The following is a 26,589-nucleotide window of genomic DNA, read 5'->3' as shown; positions in this document are numbered from 1 at the left end:
AGTCGAAGTGGCAGTACACTGCAGCACAGGCACTGCAGTAGCAGGCTTGAGACAGGTTTGAAATGCTATTTCTTTGGGCGGCACAATCAGTCCCTGGGTATATGGTATACCACTTTACAAGGGGCTTTCAAGTAAATTAAATCTGTCAGTCAGGTATGCTCCAATTATACACATGATTAGGGAAGAAGCACGTGCACTTCAGCACTGATTAGTAGCGATAAAGTGATCAGAGTCCTAAGGCCAACAAAAAGATACAGCAAAATGCGGAGGTCAAAAGCAATAAGGTGGGGTTGGGACCACCTTAAGAATGCAAGGTCTAACAAAAACGAACTAAGGATAACATGAGTAAAACATCAGGTTTCTCTACAGCATTTGGTGAGACAAGTGGGCCTTCTTTTATCTTCCATAAATGCAATCCTTCCCGGACCCCTTTATTATATAGCTCTTCAAGGAAAAAATATAAAGCACTACAAAGGAGCCTCAAATACTCAAAGATGGTAGACTTCTTTAATATGGGACATATACTAAAAGCAGCACGAAAACAGAGTGCAATAGGGTCCAAAAAACTTGAGTGACCCATGAGAGTATGCATGCAAGCCTATGGTATTCCAAACTAGAGATATACGCATGCAATTTTTGTTTTTAGGAGAGAATGTGCCTGCTGAAAAAAACCCTATTTTTAAAATGTGCATTGCAGAATATCAGGAATTTGCTGTGGGACACCTTGAAAACTTGCATACAGATTATGTGCACACACCTTGCAGTCAGTTGTTGTGGCCGAGTGGTTAAGGCGATGGACTAGAAATCCATTGGGGTCTCCCCGCGCAGGTTCGAATCCTGCCGACAACGAGAATCTTTTTAACATCGGCTACAATTTCAGAAGTTAACCTTTAGTATTTCTTCCATGTCAGTTTTAAAAATAGGTGGCTTATTTTGGTGTCACTATTGCCATATCACATATTTATTATCGCTCCCCCTTTCATATCTTTGCTATAACTCTGGTCCTTCATTAGCGCTGGTGCAAACGCTTCAAATTATTATACCCTGGCTCTCTCGGTCATACCTGTGCATGCACTTGAACCTTACTTTACCAATAAAAGAAGCAAATAGAGAAATAAAATAAAAGTGCTAGCTGGATTAGGCAAACACACTTCATAAAACTGCATTTTCTTTTCTATTGTCCCCCGTGTTACAAGCTTAACTGCTCCCTGTGTAATTTCTCTTAACCTGCTGTTCCTGGAAGAGAATTTCATCTACAAGCTCTTTCTGTGTTTTTTCCTAGTCTTTTCTTTCCCTTTTCTTAGATTTGTAACTGTTCCTTTACGTGCTCTATTTAGGCGCCATTAATCTCATTTGAGCTCCTTGTACCTGCTGCTGTTTTCTCCACACCTCATACTGTCTTTTCCCTCTTTCTCTCTTTCTCTGCGGTTGGTGGCTACTTTCCAAAGCGTCTGATGCCCCAATGTTCCTTCGTCTTGTTGTCAGACGTGAATTTGAAAAGCAACAAAATTAACACGCCTTTACCACTCACACATGGCAGAAGTTTATACTTTAATTCAATGAGCTAAGAAAAGTGTGTTGTGGGGCCCCTACGAGCCATGGTGCTTGCTTCATCATAATTAGGCATGCAGTCATTAGCCACAGCTCTGATTATGGGTCACTGAGGTCAGTTTCAATAATTCCTCAAAAACCTAACCATGCAGTCCCCCCTAACTGTGTAGTTATCTTGCTTTACTGCTGTTTGTGTGATTAGCTGGGAGGAGCTCACGGCAGCATCCTCCCAATAAAAGTGTAGATGGACCGTTCCTTAACTCTTTCTTGCTTCACATACAGATGGCTTGAGGAGGTACAGGGGAGATGCAGGTCTAATAAACAGAATAGAATATCTGCGCCAGGTGTGTTTCTCTGCATTGGTGTCCCATCACAGGCCCACCAGTGTATGTGTGATCTTTGACTCCTGCCAGTTCACAAGCAGGAGGCCAGGAAACGGTTTCAGCCTATCAACCACTGAGGAGATAAAGCCTTTGTATAAGGAATGAGGAAGCAATGAACACATTCAGCCTATCACAGGAGTAGCCCTGAGTGTTCCGAATTATAATTTCTTCATGTCACTGTACGTTATTGAGCCCAAGTAGCTCGCCGTGATCGTATAGTGGTTAGTACTCTGCGTTGTGGCCGCAGCAACCTCTGTTCGAATTCGAGTCACGGCATTGTGGTTGGCAATGTCACGGCAGTTGGGTTTTTCCTTTACAGAATTCCCAAATGTACCAGTTGTTTTTGTAAAATGTCTATTAAAAACAGATCCTTTTCAATATTTAAACGATCTAACAACAAATTATTTAAACACACATGATTATAAGATGTAGGTATACTGTACTTACTGACATAAATTATCGTTCTTGAACATATTTGCGGTAAGGGGAGCGGAGCTCTCCCCCAGGCCAATCAGAATGCAGATGAATGCAGTTGCAGTTGAGTGACCTGTGTTGTGGCTGTCTACAGGGAATGCACATATGTAGCTGTCTCGCAGCCCAATCCAGACGTCAATCCAAGACAGGTTTCAATGCAAATAGAGCAGTAAGTGCAGAGAAATGCTCACTCTCTAAAAATGGCATTTATACAATAGTAAGATTAAATCCAACCTCACCAGTAGATAGGATTTATCAATAAATAAATAAAGCTTCTCCTCTCTGATATGGAATTACCCCCCAAAAAGTATAAGGGAATACCCAATGCTAACCTATGAGAGGGGCAGACCTCACAGTAGTGAAAAATGTAATAGACTGTTTGATACTACTAGGACATACAAACTACCACAGTACATGTCTTACCTTTTACTTACATAGCATGATGCCCCTAGGACTACCTAGGGCCTACCTTAGGGGTTACTGATATGTAATAAAATTGGAGTTTAAGGCTTGGCAAGTAGTTTTAAATGCCAAGTCGAAGTGGCAGTACACTGCAGCACAGGCACTGCAGTAGCAGGCTTGAGACAGGTTTGAAATGCTATTTCTTTGGGCGGCACAATCAGTCCCTGGGTATATGGTATACCACTTTACAAGGGGCTTTCAAGTAAATTAAATCTGTCAGTCAGGTATACTCCAATTATACACATGATTAGGGAAGAAGCACGTGCACTTCAGCACTGATTAGTAGCGATAAAGTGATCAGAGTCCTAAGGCCAACAAAAAGATACAGCAAAATGCGGAGGTGAAAAGCAATAAGGTGGGGTTGGGACCACCTTAAGAATGCAAGGTCTAACAAAAACGAACTAAGGATATCATGAGTAAAACATCAGGTTTCTCTACAGCATTTGGTGAGACAAGTGGGCCTTCTTTTATCTTCCATAAATGCAATCCTTCCCGGACCCCTTTATTATATAGCTCTTCAAGGAAAAAATATAAAGCACTTACAAAGGAGCCTCAAATACTCAAAGATGGTAGACTTCTTTAATATGGGACATATACTAAAAGCAGCACGAAAACAGAGTGCAATAGGGTCCAAAAAACTTGAGTGACCCATGAGAGTATGCATGCAAGCCTATGGTATTCCAAACTAGAGATATACGCATGCAATTTTTGTTTTTAGGAGAGAATGTGCCTGCTGAAAAAAACCTTATTTTTAAAAAGTGCATTGCAGAATATCAGGAATTTGCTGTGGGACACCTTGAAAACTTGCATACAGATTATGTGCACACACCTTGCAGTCAGTTGTTGTGGCCGAGTGGTTAAGGCGATGGACTAGAAATCCATTGGGGTCTCCCTGCGCAGGTTCGAATCCTGCCGACAACGAGAATCTTTTTAACATCGGCTACAATTTCAGAAGTTAACCTTTAGTATTTCGTCCATGTCAGTTTTATAAATAGGTGGCTTATTTTGGTGTCACTATTGCCATATCACATATTTATTATCGCTCCCCCTTTCATATCTTTGCTATAACTCTCGTCCTTCATTAGCGCTGGTGCAAACGCTTCAAATTATTATACCCTGGCTCTCTCGGTCATACCTGTGCATGCACTTGAAACTTACTTTACCAATAAAAGAAGCAAATAGAGAAATAAAATAAAAGTGCTAGCTGGATTAGGCAAACACACTTCATAAAACTGCATTTTCTTTTCTATTCTCCCCCGTGTTACAAGCTTAACTGCTCCCTGTGTAATTTCTCTTAACCTGCTGTTCCTGGAAGAGTATTTCATCTACAAGCTCTTTCTGTGTTTTTTCCTAGTCTTTTCTTTCCCTTTTCTTAGATTTGTAACTGTTCCTTTACGTGCTCTATTTAGGCGCCATTAATCTCATTTGAGCTCCTTGTACCTGCTGCTGTTTTCTCCACACCTCATACTGTCTTTTCCCTCTTTCTCTCTTTCTCTGCGGTTGGTGGCTACTTTCCAAAGCGTCTGATGCCCCAATTTTCCTTCGTCTTGTTGTCAGACGTGAATTTGAAAAGCAACAAAATTAACAAGCCTTTACCACTCACACATGGCAGAAGTTTATACTTTAATTCAATGAGCTAAGAAAAGTGTGTTGTTGGGCCCCTACGAGCCATGGTGCTTGCTTCATCATAATTAGGCATGCAGTAATTAGCCACAGCTCTGATTATGGGTCACTGAGGTCAGTTTCAATAATTCCTCAAAAACCTAACCATGCAGTCCCCCCTAACTGTGTAGTTATCTTGCTTTACTGCTGTTTGTGTGATTAGCTGGGAGGAGCTCACGGCAGCATCCTCCCAATAAAAGTGTAGATGGACCGTTCCTTAACTCTTTCTTGCTTCACATACAGATGGCTTGAGGAGGTACAGGGGAGATGCAGGTCTAATAAACAGAATAGAATATCTGCGCCAGGTGTGTTTCTCTGCATTGGTGTCCCATCATAGGCCCACCAGTGTATGTGTGATCTTTGACTCCTGCCAGTTCACAAGCAGGCGGCCAGGAAACGGTTTCAGCCTATCAACCACTGAGGAGATAAAGCCTTTGTATAAGGAATGAGGAAGCAATGAACACATTCAGCCTATCACAGGAGTAGCCCTGAGTGTTCCGAATTATAATTTCTTCATGTCACTGTACGTTATTGAGCCCAAGTAGCTCGCCGTGATCGTATAGTGGTTAGTACTCTGCGTTGTGGCCGCAGCAACCTCGGTTCGAATCCGAGTCACGGCATTGTGGTTGGCAATGTCACGGCAGTTGGGTTTTTCTTTTACAGAATTCCCAAATGTACCAGTTGTTTTTGTAAAATGTCTATTAAAAACAGATCCTTTTCAATATTTAAACGATCTAACAACAAATTATTTAAACACACATGATTATAAGATGTAGGTATACTGTACTTACTGACATAAATTATCGTTCTTGAACATATTTGCGGTAAGGGGAGCGGAGCTCTCCCCCAGGCCAATCAGAATGCAGATGAATGCAGTTGCAGTTGAGTGACCTGTGTTGTGGCTGTCTACAGGGAATGCACATATGTAGCTGTCTCGCAGCCCAATCCAGACGTCAATCGAAGACAGGTTTCAATGCAAATAGAGCAGTAAGTGCAGAGAAATGCTCACTCTCTAAAAATGGCATTCATACAATAGTAAGATTAAATCCAACCTCACCAGTAGATAGGATTTATCAATAAATAAATAAAGCTTCTCCTCTCTGATATGGAATTACCCCCCAAAAAGTATAAGGGAATACCCAATGCTAACCTATGAGAGGGGCAGACCTCACAGTAGTGAAAAATGTAATAGACTGTTTGATACTACTAGGACATACAAACTACCACAGTACATGTCTTACCTTTTACTTACATAGCATGATGCCCCTAGGACTACCTAGGGCCTACCTTAGGGGTTACTGATATGTAATAAAATAGGAGTTTAAGGCTTGGCAAGTAGTTTTAAATGCCAAGTCGAAGTGGCAGTACACTGCAGCACAGGCACTGCAGTAGCAGGCTTGAGACAGGTTTGAAATGCTATTTCTTTGGGCGGCACAATCAGTCCCTGGGTATATGGTATACCACTTTACAAGGGGCTTTCAAGTAAATTAAATCTGTCAGTCAGGTATACTCCAATTATACACATGATTAGGGAAGAAGCATGTGCACTTCAGCACTGATTAGTAGCGATAAAGTGATCAGAGTCCTAAGGCCAACAAAAAGATACAGCAAAATGCGGAGGTGAAAAGCAATAAGGTGGGGTTGGGACCACCTTAAGAATGCAAGGTCTAACAAAAACGAACTAAGGATATCATGAGTAAAACATCAGGTTTCTCTACAGCATTTGGTGAGACAAGTGGGCCTTCTTTTATCTTCCATAAATGCAATCCTTCCCGGACCCCTTTATTATATAGCTCTTCAAGGAAAAAATATAAAGCACTTACAAAGGAGCCTCAAATACTCAAAGATGGTAGACTTCTTTAATATGGGACATATACTAAAAGCAGCACGAAAACAGAGTGCAATAGGGTCCAAAAAACTTGAGTGACCCATGAGAGTATGCATGCAAGCCTATGGTATTCCAAACTAGAGATATACGCATGCAATTTTTGTTTTTAGGAGAGAATGTGCCTGCTGAAAAAAACCTTATTTTTAAAAAGTGCATTGCAGAATATCAGGAATTTGCTGTGGGACACCTTGAAAACTTGCATACAGATTATGTGCACACACCTTGCAGTCAGTTGTTGTGGCCGTGTGGTTAAGGCGATGGACTAGAAATCCATTGGGGTCTCCCTGCGCAGGTTCGAATCCTGCCGACAACGAGAATCTTTTTAACATCGGCTACAATTTCAGAAGTTAACCTTTAGTATTTCTTCCATGTCAGTTTTATAAATAGGTGGCTTATTTTGGTGTCACTATTGCCATATCACATATTTATTATCGCTCCCCCTTTCATATCTTTGCTATAACTCTCGTCCTTCATTAGCGCTGGTGCAAACGCTTCAAATTATTATACCCTGGCTCTCTCGGTCATACCTGTGCATGCACTTGAAACTTACTTTACCCATAAAAGAAGCAAATAGAGAAATAAAATAAAAGTGCTAGCTGGATTAGGCAAACACACTTCATAAAACTGCATTTTCTTTTCTATTCTCCCCCGTGTTACAAGCTTAACTGCTCCCTGTGTAATTTCTCTTAACCTGCTGTTCCTGGAAGAGAATTTCATCTACAAGCTCTTTCTGTGTTTTTTCCTAGTCTTTTCTTTCCCTTTTCTTAGATTTGTAACTGTTCCTTTACGTGCTCTATTTAGGCGCCATTAATCTCATTTGAGCTCCTTGTACCTGCTGCTGTTTTCTCCACACCTCATACTGTCTTTTCCCTCTTTCTCTCTTTCTCTGCGGTTGGTGGCTACTTTCCAAAGCGTCTGATGCCCCAATGTTCCTTCGTCTTGTTGTCAGACGTGAATTTGAAAAGCAACAAAATTAACAAGCCTTTACCACTCACACATGGCAGAAGTTTATACTTTAATTCAATGAGCTAAGAAAAGTGTGTTGTTGGGCCCCTACGAGCCATGGTGCTTGCTTCATCATAATTAGGCATGCAGTCATTAGCCACAGCTCTGATTATGGGTCACTGAGGTCAGTTTCAATAATTCCTCAAAAACCTAACCATGCAGTCCCCCCTAACTGTGTAGGTATCTTGCTTTACTGCTGTTTGTGTGATTAGCTGGGAGGAGCTCACGGCAGCATCCTCCCAATAAAAGTGTAGATGGACCGTTCCTTAACTCTATCTTGCTTCACATACAAATGGATTGAGGAGGTACAGGGGAGATGCAGGTCTAATAAACAGAATAGAATATCTGCGCCAGGTGTGTTTCTCTGCATTGGTGTCCCATCACAGGCCCACCAGTGTATGTGTGATCTTTGACTCCTGCCAGTTCACAAGCAGGCGGCCAGGAAACGGTTTCAGCCTATCAACCACTGAGGAGATAAAGCCTTTGTATAAGGAATGAGGAAGCAATGAACACATTCAGCCTATCACAGGAGTAGCCCTGAGTGTTCCGAATTATAATTTCTTCATGTCACTGTACGTTATTGAGCCCAAGTAGCTCGCCGTGATCGTATAGTGGTTAGTACTCTGCGTTGTGGCCGCAGCAACCTCGGTTCGAATCCGAGTCACGGCATTGTGGTTGGCAATGTCACGGCAGTTGGGTTTTTCCTTTACAGAATTCCCAAATGTACCAGTTGTTTTTGTAAAATGTCTATTAAAAACAGATCCTTTTCAATATTTAAACGATCTAACAACAAATTATTTAAACACACATGATTATAAGATGTAGGCATACTGTACTTACTGACATAAATTATCGTTCTTGAACATATTTGCGGTAAGGGGAGCGGAGCTCTCCCCCAGGCCAATCAGAATGCAGATGAATGCAGTTGCAGTTGAGTGACCTGTGTTGTGGCTGTCTACAGGGAATGCACATATGTAGCTGTCTCGCAGCCCAATCCAGACGTCAATCGAAGACAGGTTTCAATGCAAATAGAGCAGTAAGTGCAGAGAAATGCTCACTCTCTAAAAATGGCATTTATACAATAGTAAGATTAAATCCAACCTCACCAGTAGATAGGATTTATCAATAAATAAATAAAGCTTCTCCTCTCTGATATGGAATTACCCCCCAAAAAGTATAAGGGAATACCCAATGCTAACCTATGAGAGGGGCAGACCTCACAGTAGTGAAAAATGTAATAGACTGTTTGATACTACTAGGACATACAAACTACCACAGTACATGTCTTACCTTTTACTTACATAGCATGATGCCCCTAGGACTACCTAGGGCCTACCTTAGGGGTTACTGATATGTAATAAAATTGGAGTTTAAGGCTTGGCAAGTAGTTTTAAATGCCAAGTCGAAGTGGCAGTACACTGCAGCACAGGCACTGCAGTAGCAGGCTTGAGACAGGTTTGAAATGCTATTTCTTTGGGCGGCACAATCAGTCCCTGGGTATATGGTATACCACTTTACAAGGGGCTTTCAAGTAAATTAAATCTGTCAGTCAGGTATACTCCAATTATACACATGATTAGGGAAGAAGCACGTGCACTTCAGCACTGATTAGTAGCGATAAAGTGATCAGAGTCCTAAGGCCAACAAAAAGATACAGCAAAATGCGGAGGTGAAAAGCAATAAGGTGGGGTTGGGACCACCTTAAGAATGCAAGGTCTAACAAAAACGAACTAAGGATAACATGAGTAAAACATCAGGTTTCTCTACAGCATTTGGTGAGACAAGTGGGCCTTCTTTTATCTTCCATAAATGCAATCCTTCCCGGACCCCTTTATTATATAGCTCTTCAAGGAAAAAATATAAAGCACTTACAAAGGAGCCTCAAATACTCAAAGATGGTAGACTTCTTTAATATGGGACATATACTAAAAGCAGCACGAAAACAGAGTGCAATAGGGTCCAAAAAACTTGAGTGACCCATGAGAGTATGCATGCAAGCCTATGGTATTCCAAACTAGAGATATACGCATGCAATTTTTGTTTTTAGGAGAGAATGTGCCTGCTGAAAAAAACCTTATTTTTAAAAAGTGCATTGCAGAATATCAGGAATTTGCTGTGGGACACCTTGAAAACTTGCATACAGATTATGTGCACACACCTTGCAGTCAGTTGTTGTGGCCGTGTGGTTAAGGCGATGGACTAGAAATCCATTGGGGTCTCCCTGCGCAGGTTCGAATCCTGCAGACAACGAGAATCTTTTTAACATTGGCTACAATTTCAGAAGTTAACCTTTAGTATTTCTTCCATGTCAGTTTTATAAATAGGTGGCTTATTTTGGTGTCACTATTGCCACATCACATATTTATTATCGCTCCCCCTTTCATATCTTTGCTATAACTCTCGTCCTTCATTAGCGCTGGTGCAAACGCTTCAAATTATTATACCCTGGCTCTCTCGGTCATACCTGTGCATGCACTTGAAACTTACTTTACCCATAAAAGAAGCAAATAGAGAAATAAAATAAAAGTGCTAGCTGGATTAGGCAAACACACTTCATAAAACTGCATTTTCTTTTCTATTCTCCCCCGTGTTACAAGCTTAACTGCTCCCTGTGTAATTTCTCTTAACCTGCTGTTCCTGGAAGAGAATTTCATCTACAAGCTCTTTCTGTGTTTTTTCCTAGTCTTCTCTTTCCCTTTTCTTAGATTTGTAACTGTTCCTTTACGTGCTCTATTTAGGCGCCATTAATCTCATTTGAGCTCCTTGTACCTGCTGCTGTTTTCTCCACACCTCATACTGTCTTTTCCCTCTTTCTCTCTTTCTCTGCGGTTGGTGGCTACTTTCCAAAGCGTCTGATGCCCCAATGTTCCTTCGTCTTGTTGTCAGACGTGAATTTGAAAAGCAACAAAATAACAAGCCTTTACCACTCACACATGGCAGAAGTTTATACTTTAATTCAATGAGCTAAGAAAAGTGTGTTGTGGGGCCCCTACGAGCCATGGTGCTTGCTTCATCATAATTAGGCATGCAGTCATTAGCCACAGCTCTGATTATGGGTCACTGAGGTCAGTTTCAATAATTCCTCAAAAACCTAACCATGCAGTCCCCCCTAACTGTGTAGTTATCTTGCTTTACTGCTGTTTGTGTGATTAGCTGGGAGGAGCTCACGGCAGCATCCTCCCAATAAAAGTGTAGATGGACCGTTCCTTAACTCTTTCTTGCTTCACATACAGATGGCTTGAGGAGGTACAGGGGAGATGCAGGTCTAATAAACAGAATAGAATATCTGCGCCAGGTGTGTTTCTCTGCATTGGTGTCCCATCAAAGGCCCACCAGTGTATGTGTGATCTTTGACTCCTGCCAGTTCACAAGCAGGCGGCCAGGAAACGGTTTCAGCCTATCAACCACTGAGGAGATAAAGCCTTTGTATAAGAAATGAGGAAGCAATGAACACATTCAGCCTATCACAGGAGTAGCCCTGAGTGTTCCGAATTATAATTTCTTCATGTCACTGTACATTATGGAGCCCAAGTAGCTCGCCGTGATCGTATAGTGGTTAGTACTCTGCGTTGTGGCCGCAGCAACCTCGGTTCGAATCCGAGTCACGGCATTGTGGTTGGCAATGTCACGGCAGTTGGGTTTTTCCTTTACAGAATTCCCAAATGTACCAGTTGTTTTTGTAAAATGTCTATTAAAAACAGATCCTTTTCAATATTTAAACGATCTAACAACAAATTATTTAAACACACATGATTATAAGATGTAGGTATACTGTACTTACTGACATAAATTATCGTTCTTGAACATATTTGCGGTAAGGGGGGCGGAGCTCTCCCCCAGGCCAATCAGAATGCAGATGAATGCAGTTGCAGTTGAGTGACCTGTGTTGTGGCTGTCTACAGGGAATGCACATATGGAGCTGTCTCGCAGCCCAATCCAGACGTCAATCGAAGACAGGTTTCAATGCAAATAGAGCAGTAAGTGCAGAGAAATGCTCACTCTCTAAAAATGGCATTTATACAATAGTAAGATTAAATCCAACCTCACCAGTAGATAGGATTTATCAATAAATAAATAAAGCTTCTCCTCTCTGATATGGAATTACCCCCCAAAAAGTATAAGGGAATACCCAAAGCTAACCTATGAGAGGGGCAGACCTCACAGTAGTGAAAAATGTAATAGACTGTTTGATACTACTAGGACATACAAACTACCACAGTACATGTCTTACCTTTTACTTACATAGCATGATTCCCCTAGGACTACCTAGGGCCTACCTTAGGGGTTACTGATATGTAATAAAATTGGAGTTTAAGGCTTGGCAAGTAGTTTTAAATGTCAAGTCGAAGTGGAAGTACACTGCAGCACAGGCACTGCAGTAGCAGGCTTGAGACAGGTTTGAAATGCTATTTCTTTGGGCGGCACAATCAGTCCCTGGGTATATGGTATACCACTTTACAAGGGGCTTTCAAGTAAATTAAATCTGTCAGTCAGGTATACTCCAATTATACACATGATTAGGGAAGAAGCACGTGCACTTCAGCACTGATTAGTAGCGATAAAGTGATCAGAGTCCTAAGGCCAACAAAAAGATACAGCAAAATGCGGAGGTGAAAAGCAATAAGGTGGGGTTGGGACCACCTTAAGAATGCAAGGTCTAACAAAAACGAACTAAGGATAACATGAGTAAAACATCAGGTTTCTCTACAGCATTTGGTGAGACAAGTGGGCCTTCTTTTATCTTCCATAAATGCAATCCTTCCCGGACCCCTTTATTATATAGCTCTTCAAGGAAAAAATATAAAGCACTTACAAAGGAGCCTCAAATACTCAAGGATGGTAGACTTCTTTAATATGGGACATATACTAAAAGCAGCACGAAAACAGAGTGCAATAGGGTCCAAAAAACTTGAGTGACCCATGAGAGTATGCATGCAAGCCTATGGTATTCCAAACTAGAGATATACGCATGCAATTTTTGTTTTTAGGAGAGAATGTGCCTGTTGAAAAAAACCCTATTTTTAAAATGTGCATTGCAGAATATCAGGAATTTGCTGTGGGACACCTTGAAAACTTGCATACAGATTATGTGCACACACCTTGCAGTCAGTTGTTGTGGCCGAGTGGTTAAGGCGATGGACTAGAAATCCATTGGGGTCTCCCCGCGCAGGTTCGAATCCTGCCGACAACGAGAATCTTTTTAACATCGGCTACAATTTCAGAAGTTAACCTTTAGTATTTCTTCCATGTCAGTTTTATAAATAGGTGGCTTATTTTGGTGTCACTATTGCCATATCACATATTTATTATCGCTCCCCCTTTCATATCTTTGCTATAACTCTCGTCCTTCATTAGCGCTGGTGCAAACGCTTCAAATTATTATACCCTGGCTCTCTCGGTCATACCTGTGCATGCACTTGAAACTTACTTTACCAATAAAAGAAGCAAATAGAGAAATAAAATAAAAGTGCTAGCTGGATTAGGCAAACACACTTCATAAAACTGCATTTTCTTTTCTATTCTCCCCCGTGTTACAAGCTTAACTGCTCCCTGTGTAATTTCTCTTAACCTGCTGTTCCTGGAAGAGTATTTCATCTACAAGCTCTTTCTGTGTTTTTTCCTAGTCTTTTCTTTCCCTTTTCTTAGATTTGTAACTGTTCCTTTACGTGCTCTATTTAGGCGCCATTAATCTCATTTGAGCTCCTTGTACCTGCTGCTGTTTTCTCCACACCTCATACTGTCTTTTCCCTCTTTCTCTCTTTCTCTGCGGTTGGTGGCTACTTTCCAAAGCGTCTGATGCCCCAATGTTCCTTCGTCTTGTTGTCAGACGTGAATTTGAAAAGCAACAAAATTAACAAGCCTTTACCACTCACACATGGCAGAAGTTTATACTTTAATTCAATGAGCTAAGAAAAGTGTGTTGTTGGGCCCCTACGAGCCATGGTGCTTGCTTCATCATAATTAGGCATGCAGTAATTAGCCACAGCTCTGATTATGGGTCACTGAGGTCAGTTTCAATAATTCCTCAAAAACCTAACCATGCAGTCCCCCCTAACTGTGTAGTTATCTTGCTTTACTGCTGTTTGTGTGATTAGCTGGGAGGAGCTCACGGCAGCATCCTCCCAATAAAAGTGTAGATGGACCGTTCCTTAACTCTTTCTTGCTTCACATACAGATGGCTTGAGGAGGTACAGGGGAGATGCAGGTCTAATAAACAGAATAGAATATCTGCGCCAGGTGTGTTTCTCTGCATTGGTGTCCCATCATAGGCCCACCAGTGTATGTGTGATCTTTGACTCCTGCCAGTTCACAAGCAGGCGGCCAGGAAACGGTTTCAGCCTATCAACCACTGAGGAGATAAAGCCTTTGTATAAGGAATGAGGAAGCAATGAACACATTCAGCCTATCACAGGAGTAGCCCTGAGTGTTCCGAATTATAATTTCTTCATGTCACTGTACGTTATTGAGCCCAAGTAGCTCGCCGTGATCGTATAGTGGTTAGTACTCTGCGTTGTGGCCGCAGCAACCTCGGTTCGAATCCGAGTCACGGCATTGTGGTTGGCAATGTCACGGCAGTTGGGTTTTTCTTTTACAGAATTCCCAAATGTACCAGTTGTTTTTGTAAAATGTCTATTAAAAACAGATCCTTTTCAATATTTAAACGATCTAACAACAAATTATTTAAACACACATGATTATAAGATGTAGGTATACTGTACTTACTGACATAAATTATCGTTCTTGAACATATTTGCGGTAAGGGGAGCGGAGCTCTCCCCCAGGCCAATCAGAATGCAGATGAATGCAGTTGCAGTTGAGTGACCTGTGTTGTGGCTGTCTACAGGGAATGCACATATGTAGCTGTCTCGCAGCCCAATCCAGACGTCAATCGAAGACAGGTTTCAATGCAAATAGAGCAGTAAGTGCAGAGAAATGCTCACTCTCTAAAAATGGCATTTATACAATAGTAAGATTAAATCCAACCTCACCAGTAGATAGGATTTATCAATAAATAAATAAAGCTTCTCCTCTCTGATATGGAATTACCCCCCAAAAAGTATAAGGGAATACCCAATGCTAACCTATGAGAGGGGCAGACCTCACAGTAGTGAAAAATGTAATAGACTGTTTGATACTACTAGGACATACAAACTACCACAGTACATGTCTTACCTTTTACTTACATAGCATGATGCCCCTAGGACTACCTAGGGCCTACCTTAGGGGTTACTGATATGTAATAAAATAGGAGTTTAAGGCTTGGCAAGTAGTTTTAAATGCCAAGTCGAAGTGGCAGTACACTGCAGCACAGGCACTGCAGTAGCAGGCTTGAGACAGGTTTGAAATGCTATTTCTTTGGGCGGCACAATCAGTCCCTGGGTATATGGTATACCACTTTACAAGGGGCTTTCAAGTAAATTAAATCTGTCAGTCAGGTATACTCCAATTATACACATGATTAGGGAAGAAGCATGTGCACTTCAGCACTGATTAGTAGCGATAAAGTGATCAGAGTCCTAAGGCCAACAAAAAGATACAGCAAAATGCGGAGGTGAAAAGCAATAAGGTGGGGTTGGGACCACCTTAAGAATGCAAGGTCTAACAAAAACGAACTAAGGATATCATGAGTAAAACATCAAGTTTCTCTACAGCATTTGGTGAGACAAGTGGGCCTTCTTTTATCTTCCATAAATGCAATCCTTCCCGGACCCCTTTATTATATAGCTCTTCAAGGAAAAAATATAAAGCACTTACAAAGGAGCCTCAAATGCTCAAAGATGGTAGACTTCTTTAATATGGGACATATACTAAAAGCAGCACGAAAACAGAGTGCAATAGGGTCCAAAAAACTTGAGTGACCCATGAGAGTATGCATGCAAGCCTATGGTATTCCAAACTAGAGATATACGCATGCAATTTTTGTTTTTAGGAGAGAATGTGCCTGCTGAAAAAAACCTTATTTTTAAAAAGTGCATTGCAGAATATCAGGAATTTGCTGTGGGACACCTTGAAAACTTGCATACAGATTATGTGCACACACCTTGCAGTCAGTTGTTGTGGCCGTGTGGTTAAGGCGATGGACTAGAAATCCATTGGGGTCTCCCTGCGCAGGTTCGAATCCTGCCGACAACGAGAATCTTTTTAACATCGGCTACAATTTCAGAAGTTAACCTTTAGTATTTCTTCCATGTCAGTTTTATAAATAGGTGGCTTATTTTGGTGTCACTATTGCCATATCACATATTTATTATCGCTCCCCCTTTCATATCTTTGCTATAACTCTCGTCCTTCATTAGCGCTGGTGCAAACGCTTCAAATTATTATACCCTGGCTCTCTCGGTCATACCTGTGCATGCACTTGAAACTTACTTTACCCATAAAAGAAGCAAATAGAGAAATAAAATAAAAGTGCTAGCTGGATTAGGCAAACACACTTCATAAAACTGCATTTTCTTTTCTATTCTCCCCCGTGTTACAAGCTTAACTGCTCCCTGTGTAATTTCTCTTAACCTGCTGTTCCTGGAAGAGAATTTCATCTACAAGCTCTTTCTGTGTTTTTTCCTAGTCTTTTCTTTCCCTTTTCTTAGATTTGTAACTGTTCCTTTACGTGCTCTATTTAGGCGCCATTAATCTCATTTGAGCTCCTTGTACCTGCTGCTGTTTTCTCCACACCTCATACTGTCTTTTCCCTCTTTCTCTCTTTCTCTGCGGTTGGTGGCTACTTTCCAAAGCGTCTGATGCCCCAATGTTCCTTCGTCTTGTTGTCAGACGTGAATTTGAAAAGCAACAAAATTAACAAGCCTTTACCACTCACACATGGCAGAAGTTTATACTTTAATTCAATGAGCTAAGAAAAGTGTGTTGTTGGGCCCCTACGAGCCATGGTGCTTGCTTCATCATAATTAGGCATGCAGTCATTAGCCACAGCTCTGATTATGGGTCACTGAGGTCAGTTTCAATAATTCCTCAAAAACCTAACCATGCAGTCCCCCCTAACTGTGTAGGTATCTTGCTTTACTGCTGTTTGTGTGATTAGCTGGGAGGAGCTCACGGCAGCATCCTCCCAATAAAAGTGTAGATGGACCGTTCCTTAACTCTATCTTGCTTCACATACAAATGGATTGAGGAGGTACAGGGGAGATGCAGGTCTAATAAACAGAATAGAATATCTGCGCCAGGTGTGTTTCTCTGCATTGGTGTCCCATCACAGGCCCACCAGTGTATGTGTGATCTTTGACTCCTGCCAGTTCACAAGCAGGCGGCCAGGAAACGGTTTCAGCCTATCAACCACTGAGGAGATAAAGCCTTTGTATAAGGAATGAGGAAGCAATGAACACATTCAGCCTATCACAGGAGTAGCCCTGAGTGTTCCGAATTATAATTTCTTCATGTCACTGTACGTTATTGAGCCCAAGTAGCTCGCCGTGATCGTATAGTGGTTAGTACTCTGCGTTGTGGCCGCAGCAACCTCGGTTCGAATCCGAGTCACGGCATTGTGGTTGGCAATGTCACGGCAGTTGGGTTTTTCCTTTACAGAATTCCCAAATGTACCAGTTGTTTTTGTAAAATGTCTATTAAAAACAGATCCTTTTCAATATTTAAACGATCTAACAACAAATTATTTAAACACACATGATTATAAGATGTAGGTATACTGTACTTACTGACATAAATTATCGTTCTTGAACATATTTGCGGTAAGGGGGGCGGAGCTCTCCCCCAGGCCAATCAGAATGCAGATGAATGCAGTTGCAGTTGAGTGACCTGTGTTGTGGCTGTCTACAGGGAATGCACATATGGAGCTGTCTCGCAGCCCAATCCAGACGTCAATCGAAGACAGGTTTCAATGCAAATAGAGCAGTAAGTGCAGAGAAATGCTCACTCTCTAAAAATGGCATTTATACAATAGTAAGATTAAATCCAACCTCACCAGTAGATAGGATTTATCAATAAATAAATAAAGCTTCTCCTCTCTGATATGGAATTACCCCCCAAAAAGTATAAGGGAATACCCAAAGCTAACCTATGAGAGGGGCAGACCTCACAGTAGTGAAAAATGTAATAGACGGTTTGATACTACTAGGACATACAAACTACCACAGTACATGTCTTACCTTTTACTTACATAGCATGATTCCCCTAGGACTACCTAGGGCCTACCTTAGGGGTTACTGATATGTAATAAAATTGGAGTTTAAGGCTTGGCAAGTAGTTTTAAATGTCAAGTCGAAGTGGAAGTACACTGCAGCACAGGCACTGCAGTAGCAGGCTTGAGACAGGTTTGAAATGCTATTTCTTTGGGCGGCACAATCAGTCCCTGGGTATATGGTATACCACTTTACAAGGGGCTTTCAAGTAAATTAAATCTGTCAGTCAGGTATACTCCAATTATACACATGATTAGGGAAGAAGCACGTGCACTTCAGCACTGATTAGTAGTGATAAAGTGATCAGAGTCCTAAGGCCAACAAAAAGATACAGCAAAATGCGGAGGTGAAAAGCAATAAGGTGGGGTTGGGACCACCTTAAGAATGCAAGGTCTAACAAAAACGAACTAAGGATAACATGAGTAAAACATCAGGTTTCTCTACAGCATTTGGTGAGACAAGTGGGCCTTCTTTTATCTTCCATAAATGCAATCCTTCCCGGACCCCTTTATTATATAGCTCTTCAAGGAAAAAATATAAAGCACTTTCAAAGGAGCCTCAAATACTCAAGGATGGTAGACTTCTTTAATATGGGACATATACTAAAAGCAGCACGAAAACAGAGTGCAATAGGGTCCAAAAAACTTGAGTGACCCATGAGAGTATGCATGCAAGCCTATGGTATTCCAAACTAGAGATATACGCATGCAATTTTTGTTTTTAGGAGAGAATGTGCCTGCTGAAAAAAACCTTATTTTTAAAAAGTGCATTGCAGAATATCAGGAATTTGCTGTGGGACACCTTGAAAACTTGCATACAGATTATGTGCACACACCTTGCAGTCAGTTGTTGTGGCCGAGTGGTTAAGGCGATGGACTAGAAATCCATTGGGGTCTCCCCGCGCAGGTTCGAATCCTGCCGACAACGAGAATCTTTTTAACATCGGCTACAATTTCAGAAGTTAACCTTTAGTATTTCTTCCATGTCAGTTTTATAAATAGGTGGCTTATTTTGGTGTCACTATTGCCATATCACATATTTATTATCGCTCCCCCTTTCATATCTTTGCTATAACTCTCGTCCTTCATTAGCGCTGGTGCAAACGCTTCAAATTATTATACCCTGGCTCTCTCGGTCATACCTGTGCATGCACTTGAAACTTACTTTACCAATAAAAGAAGCAAATAGAGAAATAAATTAAAAGTGCTAGCTGGATTAGGCAAACACACTTCATAAAACTGCATTTTCTTTTCTATTCTCCCCCGTGTTACAAGCTTAACTGCTCCCTGTGTAATTTCTCTTAACCTGCTGTTCCTGGAAGAGAATTTCATCTACAAGCTCTTTCTGTGTTTTTTCCTAGTTTTTTCTTTCCCTTTTCTTAGATTTGTAACTGTTCCTTTACGTGCTCTATTTAGGCGCCATTAATCTCATTTGAGCTCCTTGTACCTGCTGCTGTTTTCTCCACACCTCATACTGTCTTTTCCCTCTTTCTCTCTTTCTCTGCGGTTGGTGGCTACTTTCCAAAGCGTCTGATGCCCCAATGTTCCTTCGTCTTGTTGTCAGACGTGAATTTGAAAAGCAACAAAATTAACAAGCCTTTACCACTCACACATGGCAGAAGTTTATACTTTAATTCAATGAGCTAAGAAAAGTGTGTTGTGGGGCCCCTACGAGCCATGGTGCTTGCTTCATCATAATTAGGCATGCAGTCATTAGCCACAGCTCTGATTATGGGTCACTGAGGTCAGTTTCAATAATTCCTCAAAAACCTAACCATGCAGTCCCCCCTAACTGTGTAGTTATCTTGCTTTACTGCTGTTTGTGTGATTAGCTGGGAGGAGCTCACGGCAGCATCCTGCCAATAAAAGTGTAGATGGACCGTTCCTTAACTCTTTCTTGCTTCACATACAGATGGCTTGAGGAGGTACAGGGGAGATGCAGGTCTAATAAACAGAATAGAATATCTGCGCCAGGTGTGTTTCTCTGCATTGGTGTCCCATCACAGGCCCACCAGTGTATGTGTGATCTTTGACTCCTGCCAGTTCACAAGCAGGCGGCCAGGAAACGGTTTCAGCCTATCAACCACTGAGGAGATAAAGCCTTTGTATAAGGAATGAGGAAGCAATGAACACATTCAGCCTATCACAGGAGTAGCCCTGAGTGTTCCGAATTATAATTTCTTCATGTCATTGTACGTTATTGAGCCCAAGTAGCTCGCCTTGATCGTATAGTGGTTAGTACTCTGCGTTGTGGCCGCAGCAACCTCGGTTCGAATCCGAGTCACGGCATTGTGGTTGGCAATGTCACGGCAGTTGGGTTTTTCCTTTACAGAATTCCCAAATGTACCAGTTGTTTTTGTAAAATGTCTATTAAAAACAGATCCTTTTCAATATTTAAACGATCTAACAACAAATTATTTAAACACACATGATTATAAGATGTAGGCATACTGTACTTACTGACATAAATTATCGTTCTTGAACATATTTGCGGTAAGGGGAGCGGAGCTCTCCCCCAGGCCAATCAGAATGCAGATGAATGCAGTTGCAGTTGAGTGACCTGTGTTGTGGCTGTCTACAGGGAATGCACATATGTAGCTGTCTCGCAGCCCAATCCAGACGTCAATCGAAGACAGGTTTCAATGCAAATAGAGCAGTAAGTGCAGAGAAATGCTCACTCTCTAAAAATGGCATTTATACAATAGTAAGATTAAATCCAACCTCACCAGTAGATAGGATTTATCAATAAATAAATAAAGCTTCTCCTCTCTGATATGGAATTACCCCCCAAAAAGTATAAGGGAATACCCAATGCTAACCTATGAGAGGGGCAGACCTCACAGTAGTGAAAAATGTAATAGACTGTTTGATACTACTAGGACATACAAACTACCACAGTACATGTCTTACCTTTTACTTACATAGCATGATGCCCCTAGGACTACCTAGGGCCTACCTTAGGGGTTACTGATATGTAATAAAATTGGAGTTTAAGGCTTGGCAAGTAGTTTTAAATGCCAAGTCGAAGTGGCAGTACACTGCAGCACAGGCACTGCAGTACCAGGCTTGAGACAGGTTTGAAATGCTATTTCTTTTGGCGGCACAATCAGTCCCTGGGTATATGGTATACCACTTTACAAGGGGCTTTCAAGTAAATTAAATCTGTCAGTCAGGTATACTCCAATTATACACATGATTAGGGAAGAAGCACGTGCACTTCAGCACTGATTAGTAGTGATAAAGTGATCAGAGTCCTAAGGCCAACAAAAAGATACAGCAAAATGCGGAGGTGAAAAGCAATAAGGTGGGGTTGGGACCACCTTAAGAATGCAAGGTCTAACAAAAACGAACTAAGGATAACATGAGTAAAACATCAGGTTTCTCTACAGCATTTGGTGAGACAAGTGGGCCTTCTTTTATCTTCCATAAATGCAATCTTTCCCGGACCCCTTTATTATATAGCTCTTCAAGGAAAAAATATAAAGCACTTACAAAGGAGCCTCAAATACTCAAAGATGGTAGACTTCTTTAATATGGGACATATACTAAAAGCAGCACGAAAACAGAGTGCAATAGGGTCCAAAAAACTTGAGTGACCCATGAGAGTATGCATGCAAGCCTATGGTATTCCAAACTAGAGATATACGCATGCAATTTTTGTTTTTAGGAGAGAATGTGCCTGCTGAAAAAAACCTTATTTTTTAAAAGTGCATTGCAGAATATCAGGAATTTGCTGTGGGACACCTTCAAAACTTGCATACAGATTATGTGCACATACCTTGCAGTCAGTTGTTGTGGCCGAGTGGTTAAGGCGATGGACTAGAAATCCATTGGGGTCTCCCCGCGCAGGTTCGAATCCTGCCGACAACGAGAATCTTTTTAACATCGGCTACAATTTCAGAAGTTAACCTTTAGTATTTCTTCCATGTCAGTTTTATAAATAGGTGGCTTATTTTGGTGTCACTATTGCCATAGCACATATTTATTATCGCTCCCCCTTTCATATCTTTGCTATAACTCTCGTCCTTCATTAGCGCTGGTGCAAACGCTTCAAATTATTATACCCTGGCTCTCTCGGTCATACCTGTGCATGCACTTGAAACTTACTTTACCAATAAAAGAAGCAAATAGAGAAATAAAATAAAAGTGCTAGCTGGATTAGGCAAACACACTCCATAAAACTGCATTTTCTTTTCTATTCTCCCCCGTGTTACAAGCTTAACTGCTCCCTGTTTAATTTCTCTTAACCTGCTGTTCCTGGAAGAGAATTTCATCTACAAGCTCTTTCTGTGTTTTTTCCTAGTCTTTTCTTTCCCTTTTCTTAGATTTGTAACTGTTCCTTTACGTGCTCTATTTAGGCGCCATTAATCTCATTTGAGCTCCTTGTACCTGCTGCTGTTTTCTCCACACCTCATACTGTCTTTTCCCTCTTTCTCTCTTTCTCTGCGGTTGGTGGCTACTTTCCAAAGCGTCTGATGCCCCAATGTTCCTTCGTCTTGTTGTCAGACGTGAATTTGAAAAGCAACAAAATAACAAGCCTTTACCACTCACACATGGCAGAAGTTTATACTTTAATTCAATGAGCTAAGAAAAGTGTGTTGTGGGGCCCCTACGAGCCATGGTGCTTGCTTCATCATAATTAGGCATGCAGTCATTAGCCACAGCTCTGATTATGGGTCACTGAGGTCAGTTTCAATAATTCCTCAAAAACCTAACCATGCAGTCCCCCCTAACTGTGTAGTTATCTTGCTTTACTGCTGTTTGTGTGATTAGCTGGGAGGAGCTCACGGCAGCATCCTCCCAATAAAAGTGTAGATGGACCGTTCCTTAACTCTTTCTTGCTTCACATACAGATGGCTTGAGGAGGTACAGGGGAGATGCAGGTCTAATAAACAGAATAGAATATCTGCGCCAGGTGTGTTTCTCTGCATTGGTGTCCCATCACAGGCCCACCAGTGTATGTGTGATCTTTGACTCCTGCCAGTTCACAAGCAGGCGGCCAGGAAACGGTTTCAGCCTATCAACCACTGAGGAGATAAAGCCTTTGTATAAGGAATGAGGAAGCAATGAACACATTCAGCCTATCACAGGAGTAGCCCTGAGTGTTCCGAATTATAATTTCTTCATGTCACTGTACGTTATTGAGCCCAAGTAGCTTGCCGTGATCGTATAGTGGTTAGTACTCTGCGTTGTGGCCGCAGCAACCTCGGTTCGAATCCGAGTCACGGCATTGTGGTTGGCAATGTCACGGCAGTTGGGTTTTTCCTTTACAGAATTCCCAAATGTACCAGTTGTTTTTGTAAAATGTCTATTAAAAACAGATCCTTTTCAATATTTAAACGATCTAACAACAAATTATTTAAACACACATGATTATAAGATGTAGGTATACTGTACTTACTGACATAAATTATCGTTCTTGAACATATTTGCGGTAAGGGGAGCGGAGCTCTCCCCCAGGCCAATCAGAATGCAGATGAATGCAGTTGCAGTTGAGTGACCTGTGTTGTGGCTGTCTACAGGGAATGCACATATGTAGCTGTCTCGCAGCCCAATCCAGACGTCAATCGAAGACAGGTTTCAATGCAAATAGAGCAGTAAGTGCAGAGAAATGCTCACTCTCTAAAAATGGCATTCATACAATCGTAAGATTAAATCCAACCTCACCAGTAGATAGGATTTATCAATAAATAAATAAAGCTTCTCCTCTCTGATATGGAATTACCCCCCAAAAGGTATAAGGGAATACCCAATGCTAACCTATGAGAGGGGCAGACCTCACAGTAGTGAAAAATGTAATAGACTGTTTGATACTACTAGGACATACAAACTACCACAGTACATGTCTTACCTTTTACTTACATAGCATGATGCCCCTAGGACTACCTAGGACCTACCTTAGGGGTTACTGATATGTAATAAAATTGGAGTTTAAGGCTTGGCAAGTAGTTTTAAATGCCAAGTCGAAGTGGCAGTACACTGCAGCACAGGCACTGCAGTAGCAGGCTTGAGACAGGTTTGAAATGCTATTTCTTTGGGCGGCACAATCAGTCCCTGGGTATATGGTATACCACTTTACAAGGGGCTTTCAAGTAAATTAAATCTGTCAGTCAGGTATACTCCAATTATACACATGATTAGGGAAGAAGCACGTGCACTTCAGCACTGATTAGTAGCGATAAAGTGATCAGAGTCCTAAGGCCAACAAAAAGATACAGCAAAATGCGGAGGTGAAAAGCAATAAGGTGGGGTTGGGACCACCTTAAGAATGCAAGGTCTAACAAAAACGAACTAAGGATAACATGAGTAAAACATCAGGTTTCTCTACAGCATTTGGTGAGACAAGTGGGCCTTCTTTTATCTTCCATAAATGCAATCCTTCCCGGACCCCTTTATTATATAGCTCTTCAAGGAAAAAATATAAAGCACTTACAAAGGAGCCTCAAATACTCAAAGATGGTAGACTTCTTTAATATGGGACATATACTAAAAGCAGCACGAAAACAGAGTGCAATAGGGTCCAAAAATCTTGAGTGACCCATGAGAGTATGCATGCAAGCCTATGGTATTCCAAACTAGAGATATACGCATGCAATTTTTGTTTTTAGGAGAGAATGTGCCTGCTGAAAAAAACCTTATTTTTAAAAAGTGCATTGCAGAATATCAGGAATTTGCTGTGGGACACCTTGAAGACTTGCATACAGATTATGTGCACACACCTTGCAGTCAGTTGTTGTGGCCGAGTGGTTAAGGCGATGGACTAGAAATCCATTGGGGTCTCCCCGCACAGGTTCGAATCCTGCCGACAACGAGAATCTTTTTAACATCGGCTACAATTTCAGAAGTTAACCTTTAGTATTTCTTCCATGTCAGTTTTATAAATAGGTGGCTTATTTTGGTGTCACTATTGCCATATCACATATTTATTATCGCTCCCCCTTTCATATCTTTGCTATAACTCTCGTCCTTCATTAGCGCTGGTGCAAACGCTTCAAATTATTATACCCTGGCTCTCTCGGTCATACCTGTGCATGCACTTGAAACTTACTTTACCAATAAAAAAAGCAAACAGAGAAATAAAATAAAAGTGCTAGCTGGATTAGGCAAACACACTTCATAAAACTGCATTTTCTTTTCTATTCTCCCCCGTGTTACAAGCTTAACTGCTCCCTGTGTAATTTCTCTTAACCTGCTGTTCCTGGAAGAGAATTTCATCTACAAGCTCTTTCTGTGTTTTTTCCTAGTCTTTTCTTTCCCTTTTCTTAGATTTGTAACTGTTCCTTTACGTGCTCTATTTAGGCGCCATTAATCTCATTTGAGCTCCTTGCACCTGCTGCTGTTTTCTCCACACCTCATACTGTCTTTTCCCTCTTTCTCTCTTTCTCTGCGGTTGGTGGCTACTTTCCAAAGCGTCTGATGCCCCAATGTTCCTTCGTCTTGTTGTCAGACGTGAATTTGAAAAGCAACAAAATTAACAAGCCTTTACCACTCACACATGGCAGAAGTTTATACTTTAATTCAATGAGCTAAGAAAAGTGTGTTGTGGGGCCCCTACGAGCCATGGTGCTTGCTTCATCATAATTAGGCATGCAGTCATTAGCCACAGCTCTGATTATGGGTCACTGAGGTCAGTTTCAATAATTCCTCAAAAACCTAACCATGCAGTCCCCCCTAACTGTGTAGTTATCTTGCTTTACTGCTGTTTGTGTGATTAGCTGGGAGGAGCTCACGGCAGCATCCTCCGAATAAAAGTGTAGATGGACCGTTCCTTAACTCTTTCTTGCTTCACATACAGATGGCTTGAGGAGGTACAGGGGAGATGCAGGTCTAATAAACAGAATAGAATATCTGCGCCAGGTGTGTTTCTCTGCATTGGTGTCCCATCACAGGCCCACCAGTGTATGTGTGATCTTTGACTCCTGCCAGTTCACAAGCAGGCGGCCAGGAAACGGTTTCAGCCTATCAACCACTGAGGAGATAAAGCCTTTGTATAAGGAATGAGGAAGCAATGAACACATTCAGCCTATCACAGGAGTAGCCCTGAGTGTTCCGAATTATAATTTCTTCATGTCACTGTACGTTATGGAGCCCAAGTAGCTCGCCGTGATCGTATAGTGGTTAGTACTCTGCGTTGTGGCCGCAGCAACCTCGGTTCGAATCCGAGTCACGGCATTGTGGTTGGCAATGTCACGGCAGTTGGGTTTTTCCTTTACAGAATTCCCAAATGTACCAGTTGTTTTTGTAAAATGTCTATTAAAAACAGATCCTTTTCAATATTTAAACGATCTAACAACAAATTATTTAAACATACATGATTATAAGATGTAGGTATACTGTACTTACTGACATAAATTATCGTTCTTGAACATATTTGCAGTAAGGGGAGCGGAGCTCTCCCCCAGGCCAATCAGAATGCAGATGAATGCAGTTGCAGTTGACTGACCTGTGTTGTGGCTGTCTACAGGGAATGCACATATGGAGCTGTCTCGCAGCCCAATCCAGACGTCAATCGAAGACAGGTTTCAATGCAAATAGAGCAGTAAGTGCAGAGAAATGCTCACTCTCTAAAAATGGCATGTATACAATAGTAAGATTAAATCCAACCTCACCAATAGATAGGATTTATCAATAAATAAATAAAGCTTCTCCTCTCTGATATGGAATTACCCCCCAAAAAGTATAAGGGAATACCCAATGCTAACCTATGAGAGGGGCAGACCTCACAGTAGTGAAAAATGTAATAGACTGTTTGATACTACTAGGACATACAAACTACCACAGTACATGTCTTACCTTTTACTTACATAGCATGATGCCCCTAGGACTACCTAGGGCCTACCTTAGGGGTTACTGATATGTAATAAAATTGGAGTTTAAGGCTTGGCAAGTAGTTTTAAATGTCAAGTCGAAGTGGCAGTACACTGCAGCACAGGCACTGCAGTAGCAGGCTTGAGACAGGTTTGAAATGCTATTTCTTTGGGCGGCACAATCAGTCCCTGGGTATATGGTATACCACT

At 41.5% G+C, this 26,589-nt stretch overlaps 13 non-coding genes across 13 annotated transcripts; all 13 read left to right on the top strand.

The window, feature by feature from the left end:
• The first annotated feature begins 767 nt into the window (after positions 1-767).
• Positions 768-849, top strand: TRNAS-AGA (transfer RNA serine (anticodon AGA)). Its single transcript has one exon. It is a non-coding gene; the product is annotated as a tRNA-Ser (tRNA).
• Positions 850-3,709: 2,860 nt separating this feature from the next.
• On the top strand, positions 3,710-3,791 carry TRNAS-AGA (transfer RNA serine (anticodon AGA)). Its single transcript has one exon. It is a non-coding gene; the product is annotated as a tRNA-Ser (tRNA).
• A 1,289-nt stretch (positions 3,792-5,080) lies between these two features.
• TRNAH-GUG (transfer RNA histidin (anticodon GUG)) lies at positions 5,081-5,152 on the top strand. Its single transcript has one exon. It is a non-coding gene; the product is annotated as a tRNA-His (tRNA).
• A 2,870-nt stretch (positions 5,153-8,022) lies between these two features.
• Positions 8,023-8,094, top strand: TRNAH-GUG (transfer RNA histidin (anticodon GUG)). Its single transcript has one exon. It is a non-coding gene; the product is annotated as a tRNA-His (tRNA).
• Positions 8,095-10,963: 2,869 nt separating this feature from the next.
• On the top strand, positions 10,964-11,035 carry TRNAH-GUG (transfer RNA histidin (anticodon GUG)). Its single transcript has one exon. It is a non-coding gene; the product is annotated as a tRNA-His (tRNA).
• A 1,499-nt stretch (positions 11,036-12,534) lies between these two features.
• TRNAS-AGA (transfer RNA serine (anticodon AGA)) lies at positions 12,535-12,616 on the top strand. The gene has a single exon. It is a non-coding gene; the product is annotated as a tRNA-Ser (tRNA).
• A 1,289-nt stretch (positions 12,617-13,905) lies between these two features.
• TRNAH-GUG (transfer RNA histidin (anticodon GUG)) lies at positions 13,906-13,977 on the top strand. The gene has a single exon. It is a non-coding gene; the product is annotated as a tRNA-His (tRNA).
• A 2,870-nt stretch (positions 13,978-16,847) lies between these two features.
• On the top strand, positions 16,848-16,919 carry TRNAH-GUG (transfer RNA histidin (anticodon GUG)). The gene has a single exon. It is a non-coding gene; the product is annotated as a tRNA-His (tRNA).
• A 1,499-nt stretch (positions 16,920-18,418) lies between these two features.
• Positions 18,419-18,500, top strand: TRNAS-AGA (transfer RNA serine (anticodon AGA)). The gene has a single exon. It is a non-coding gene; the product is annotated as a tRNA-Ser (tRNA).
• A 2,860-nt stretch (positions 18,501-21,360) lies between these two features.
• On the top strand, positions 21,361-21,442 carry TRNAS-AGA (transfer RNA serine (anticodon AGA)). Its single transcript has one exon. It is a non-coding gene; the product is annotated as a tRNA-Ser (tRNA).
• A 1,288-nt stretch (positions 21,443-22,730) lies between these two features.
• Positions 22,731-22,802, top strand: TRNAH-GUG (transfer RNA histidin (anticodon GUG)). The gene has a single exon. It is a non-coding gene; the product is annotated as a tRNA-His (tRNA).
• Positions 22,803-24,301: 1,499 nt separating this feature from the next.
• On the top strand, positions 24,302-24,383 carry TRNAS-AGA (transfer RNA serine (anticodon AGA)). Its single transcript has one exon. It is a non-coding gene; the product is annotated as a tRNA-Ser (tRNA).
• Positions 24,384-25,672: 1,289 nt separating this feature from the next.
• On the top strand, positions 25,673-25,744 carry TRNAH-GUG (transfer RNA histidin (anticodon GUG)). The gene has a single exon. It is a non-coding gene; the product is annotated as a tRNA-His (tRNA).
• Positions 25,745-26,589: the final 845 nt, after the last annotated feature.

The sequence above is a fragment of the Lissotriton vulgaris genome, chromosome 1_1, assembly GCF_964263255.1.
Source record: "Lissotriton vulgaris chromosome 1_1, aLisVul1.2, whole genome shotgun sequence".
Taxonomy (NCBI): Eukaryota; Metazoa; Chordata; class Amphibia; order Caudata; family Salamandridae; genus Lissotriton; species Lissotriton vulgaris.
This window is presented reverse-complemented; position numbering and strand designations above follow the sequence as displayed.